Here is a 6,000-nt window from a genome sequence, read left to right as displayed (position 1 = left end):
CTTTTTTCTTTTCTCTTTTTCTCCCTCCTTTTTAGTCTCTAGTTGGTTTCTTTACCATACTAGTAACTGTAAAGTGATGTAATTGGGTTTCATGAATTCCCATGCGTTTTCCTCTTCCATGACCACAGTTCCCATCAGGCATCTTGTGTGTGGCTGATCACTGAGGAATAAGTGAGTTGTGAATTTATGAATGTAAATCCATCATCACCAATTGAAAGAAATTTAGTGGTGTATGCTGTATTGACAGTGGGCTGTTAACATTGTATTTATGCATGAAGGATAGATATTATTCAATGTTTTATATTTTTTCTATCAAGTTTTTCTTTAATAACTCTGAAACTTTAGTACTTGGGCATTGTACTCTGTGAAATGTGAAAATCTCCATCAGTGCTTTTTTCCCACAAATTTGTTAAAATAACCTACACATTCAAGTTAAATGTGGTTAGCTGTCATCAGCTTCTAATTGTGGAACTGGAGTTTTCAGTAAAATTGGACAGTGGAACAAATCACATAAGGCATTTTACTCTTTTTTTTTCCATTTTGGCTCTGAATCTATGTTGACAGGGTGACTTACATTAGTTTTATGCTCTCAGAAAAATGTAGCCTTATTTGCATTTGTTGCTATTTTCTTTTTTTCTTGCTAAAATGCAGAAGCTTACCTAGCAATAAAATGAAGACAAATCATAAAATGGCTCTTTTTCATAAAAATGTTAACAACTGTCATTGAGGGCTAAATCAAGTGACCTGGCAAAACCCAATCAACATGTAACTAAACGTCTTATCTTTTTATCATCACGCATTAATTTCTTTCCTTTTCTCTTTTTTCTCTTGCAAGTTTAATATTTGTTGCCTTGTGGCAACACACATGTTGGTGATCAGCTAATTTACGCCTCATGTTGCATATAGAATTTAGTGGCTGCCAATAATTATTATGGTAGCCAAATTAGAGATTTTTCACTTCTCTTCTAAAAACTAATCATGTGTTCTTTAAAGCAATCTGGTTTTGTTTTATGAATTTTCTGCAAGAAAAATAAAAAAGAAACTCAGAACCGTGATATTTGCCATTATTCATGAAAAATTATATGATGGAAAGAAAGTAGGATTTTTAAAAATTTGGCTTTAGCATTAGAAAATGTGCATGGAGAAGAGGATGATGGAGTCTAAAGGTCTCATCTTTATGTCACATTTTAAATAGGCAATGGTTCAATACTTGGCCAATGGGAATCTTACTGCCTGAAACTCCTCTAGATTTCTTATTCAAACTATTAACTTATAGGTGAAATTAATAATTTCAAGTTTATTTAAAATTTGAAAAACTACGAAGAGCTCATGGAAGCTTGTCAGTTTAATTGAACACATCACTATTTCAAACATGCAGTAAAAAATAAAATAGTATTCAGATATTCAATTAAATAGACATTTTCAAAGTAATACACATTTATTTCTGAAAATCAGTTTGACTTTTGCCTGCTTTCATGCACATTCAGCATACGTTTCTTCAATAGCTATAAATTTGCTCATTTGTTGAAGTACAGTGGGGTTTTTTTCCCCTCTAGATTATACGGGAGTAATTTTCTGCTTATATTGCGGAAAAGATGATAAAGGATCTTAGGTGTATATGAAAGACTTTTTATTAAAATAAGTTTTATTTGAACTATTTCTGGTCACATAACAATTTTATATTATCTTCTGTTATTGCTGAAATTTCAAAATTATATATCCTTTAGCTCTTTGTTTCTTTCTAATTAGTTTATTTCCCCCTTATTTTCATTTTTCTTTCCTTTTCATTTCTGGCCTTCTTTTACATATTTGCAATGTAGACAAAGCTTTAGCATTATGCAAATAGGGAGTTCAGCAACTTTCAGGATATTTGTATTATTTTATGCCATGTACACTAAATATTTGTAAAGTTTTTGTTTTGTTTTGTTTTGTTTTGTTTTTTTGAGACAGTCTTGCTCTGTGACCCAGGCTAGAGTGCAGTGGCACGATCTTGGCTCCTTACAACCTCCGCCTCCCAGGTCCAAGTGATTCTCCTGCCTCAGTCTCTAGACTAGTTGGTATTATAGGTATGCACCACCGCATCCAGCTAATTTTTGTATTTTTAAATAGAGATGGGGTTTTGCTATGTTGTCCAGGCTGGTCTTGAACTCCTGGCCTCAAGTGATCCTCCTGCATTGGCCTCCCGAAGTGCTGGTATTACAGGTGTAAGCCACCATGCCTGGCCAATATTTGTAAAGATTTTTGTCCACTATTAATAACATTTGAATACTCTATTAGGTTGAAAATAAGTTAAGCTGCTGTAACAAGGAGATTCCAGAATATTGTGCTCACATATGAGAGAAAGATATTTCACTCTAATATAATAGTCTAAATTGAGCAGGCCCTTCTGAGGGAACAATTGTGGCATCTTCACTACCAGATTTCCAGTGTTGCTTTGGGCCTTGCCATTCCTCAAGCAGTGGGAAAGGAAAAGAACAATCCAGTGAGAATAGCTTTGTTTTTAAACTGATAACACATTGAAGTTGCTCACAACATTTTTTCCTGATATTATCAGCCTAAACATACACACAAAGGCCACATCTGCCTACAAGTCAGATTAGAAAATATAGCCCCTCATTGGATCAACATATGCCCAGCAAAAATTCAAGGGTTTCACTACAAAGAAGAAAATGAAGAGAATGGGTAAAAAGAAATAGTTAGCAGTCTTCACCTACTGATAACTGTTAGGTTTCTTCAGAGTTTAATAAAATGACCACTTATTTGTTTATAACACTCCATTACTCAAAGTACTATCATCTAATGTGTATAAAGAATATTTGTAAATCAAAGACATGATTCTTTAAAATTGTTTTCAAAGTGAGAAAGAGGAATGAAAGCTCATTTTTGTTTCTTTCTTTCTCTGTATTTTATTTCTGTTATGCTTTACACTCTTAAAATATAAGCAGTCTGGTATTCTCAAAAGTGCTAATGGTATTACCGCATACATTTTAATCTATTTCCTATTGAACCAGCATTAAATTCACAGGCAGCCTGGAAAGAATTAAGGCCTACTAGTTTTGAGTTTATTTCTGAACACAGATCTACTAGAGAAGTTATAAGAACTGTTATCAAAATGTCATTTGGAGAAATGTAGTATTTTATATGGTTTTATTAATATTATAAAATTATATTACATTATTTTATAATCATGTTTGAGCCGAGATAAATGACAAATTTAAAACTGATGTATAGGCAAAACAAAAATTGTCACAGACAAACTATAACTACTGGCTAATTTTTCAACAAAATAAGATAAAATTCATATTTACAAAACCATAAAAAACTTCACTTCTTTTTAGAGTATAATCATCTCTTCAATGTTTGTTCATAATTATATTCCAATTACATGCTATGTTTTCCAAATGTACTCATGTTTCAAATGTGAATATTTGTGATATTTTATAATATATATCCATTACTATACTCACCTGCCATTTTTGTTCACCTCGTTTCTTTTATTATTTTTTTTATTTGTTTGTGGGTGGGGGACGGAGTTTTGCTCTCATTGCCCAGGCTAGAGTGCAATGGCATGGTCTTGGCTCACTGCAGCCTCCACATCCTGGGTTCAAGCGATTCTCCTGTCTCAGCCTCCCAAGTAGCTGGGATTACAGGCACCCCCCTCCAAGCCTGGCTAATTTTTGTCTTTTTAGTAAAGACAGGGTTTCACCATGTTGGCCAGACTGGTTTTGAAAGCCTGACCTCAGGTGATCCACCACCTCAGCCTCCCAAAATGCTGGGATTACAGGCATGAGCCACCGCGTCCAGTCCACTTGATTGTTTTTTAAACTATAACTCATGCTAGAATTCACCAAAGAAAGCAGCTACATAAAATTGTTAATGATATTTATACTCATTTACCCAAAACAATGTTTAGCAGTTGCAAAATTTATACTTTTTTCTATTATTGATAACTAACGAAGTAAGACACTTCATTAATATTTTTTCCAAACAGCTGTGTCTGAAGTTCTGATATATCAGGTATGTCTCAGATTTACATACAGTTATCAAGAAAAAGAAATAGGATCTTGAGATTTTCTGTGACTAGCTTTTTTAAAAAATGAGAGTTGTCTTTCATGTGTAAATTACTTAAAATAATAAATTAATAAACCACCTATTTTATTACTCAAAATAATAAACCCCTGAACAGGGGACGATTTTATTCACACTTGCACCCACAAAGCACAATTCTTGGCACATAGTAGGCAATTAATGACTATTTGTTAAATCAATATTACTCAAAATAATAAAATAATATTATTCAAAATAATATACCCTTATATAATTAACAGAGGGGTTTATCATTTTTAAAAAATTATAATTATAATTATGGGGTTTATCATTAATAACAATTATATCTAAATGTTGATTATTATTATTATTTTTTTTTAGATGGAGTCTCGCTCTGTCATCCAGGCTGGAGTGCGATGGTGCAATCTCAGCTCACTGCAACCTCCGCCTCCTGGGTTCAAGTGATCCTCCTGCTTCAGCCTCCCAAGTAGCTGGAATTATAAGCAAAGACCACCATGTCTGGCTAATTTTTGTATTTTTAGTAGAGACAAGGTTTCACCTGTTGGTCAGGATGGTCTTGATCTCCTGACCTCATAATCTGTCTGCCTCAGCCACCCAAAGTGTTGGGATTACAGGCGTGAGCTACTGCGCCTGGCCCAAATGTTGACTTTTTTATAAGGAAAACATTTGAAAATAAATATTAAAATAGATGACATTTCTTATTGAACTCACATCAATAGTAGAATAAAAAATAAAGCATTTTTTCCAATTATTATTTTTTTGGAAACGAAAAATGAAAAGAAAATATAGATAGTCTTGCTGTTGGATTATTGAAGGGTTTTTTTTTTTTTTTTTTTTAAATACAAACATGGCATCTCTTGCAGAGAACAGATAAGGAATTCCCCATAATTTCTCAAGATTATCATTGTGCCTCCATTGAGTCTGATGCTCCAGTGATATCAAACATCTTGCAGGTACTAGGGCATGCTTCATCCCTACTGACATGTACTAAGGTATCCTGAATTTAACATGTCCAGGAGAAACCTAGTTTCTTAGTAGCAATCCTGTCATCCGAGTAAATGGGAATACCATATTTCCATTGCTCAGGCCCTATAATTTGGCATCAGTTTTGAATTCTGTCTTTCTTTCTTTCTCTAGGTTAATCACCTAATCCTGTTGATACTAACTTTCAAAATGCATTCAGAATCTGATGGACTCTCACTTTTATGCATCAATACCTGTCATGTAGATCCCTGTGAAAACTCTATGTCTTATTTCCCTGTCTCCATTCCTGCCTTCTACAATCATATCATACATCATCTAGATTTCTTTAAAACTTAAAAGTTTATCTTTATTCAAAATTCTCTAGTCAACATAAAATCTAAAGTTCTTAGCGTGCCCTGAAAGGCCACGTTGTTTTTTCCACCTCCCTTCATTCTGATTTCGGGCCTTAACTCTCTCCCTCTAAATCACCGTATATCAACCATACTGGCCTCTTTGCTGTTTCTCAAACAAATTAGTTCCTGCCTCAGAGTGTTTGCCCTTGCTATTTCTTCTACTTGAAAAGTTATTCCACCCTACTTGGTTTCTCACTTCTCCCAGGTCTTTACTCAAATGTTATTAATGGACTGGCTTTCTAAAAAGGTTCTGCTTTCCCAGGCCCTCTCTATCCTCATACTCCGCTTTGTTTTTTTAAACAGAATTAATCACTACTTGAGATATTATATTTATTAGCTTATTTATTTTCTTTTTCTAACATATAAATTTTACAAAAACAGACATGTTTTCTGTTTTGTTCAGTACAACATCTGCAAGTTCTGGCATTCAAAAACCATTTGCTGAATGAACGAAGAAATAAAGGAATGCATCATGCCCAGAGGCTGTTTCAGATCTTTGTGTCTCTCTGCCAGCTTTTCCTGCTGCCTTGTACTCTCCTGTGTACTGGCTATCTAG

The sequence above is a fragment of the Pongo pygmaeus genome, chromosome 3 (assembly GCF_028885625.2).
Source record: "Pongo pygmaeus isolate AG05252 chromosome 3, NHGRI_mPonPyg2-v2.0_pri, whole genome shotgun sequence".
NCBI classification, from domain to species: domain Eukaryota; kingdom Metazoa; phylum Chordata; class Mammalia; order Primates; family Hominidae; genus Pongo; species Pongo pygmaeus.
The sequence above is the reverse complement of the archived record's forward strand: the minus strand, read 5'-3'. Positions refer to the sequence as shown.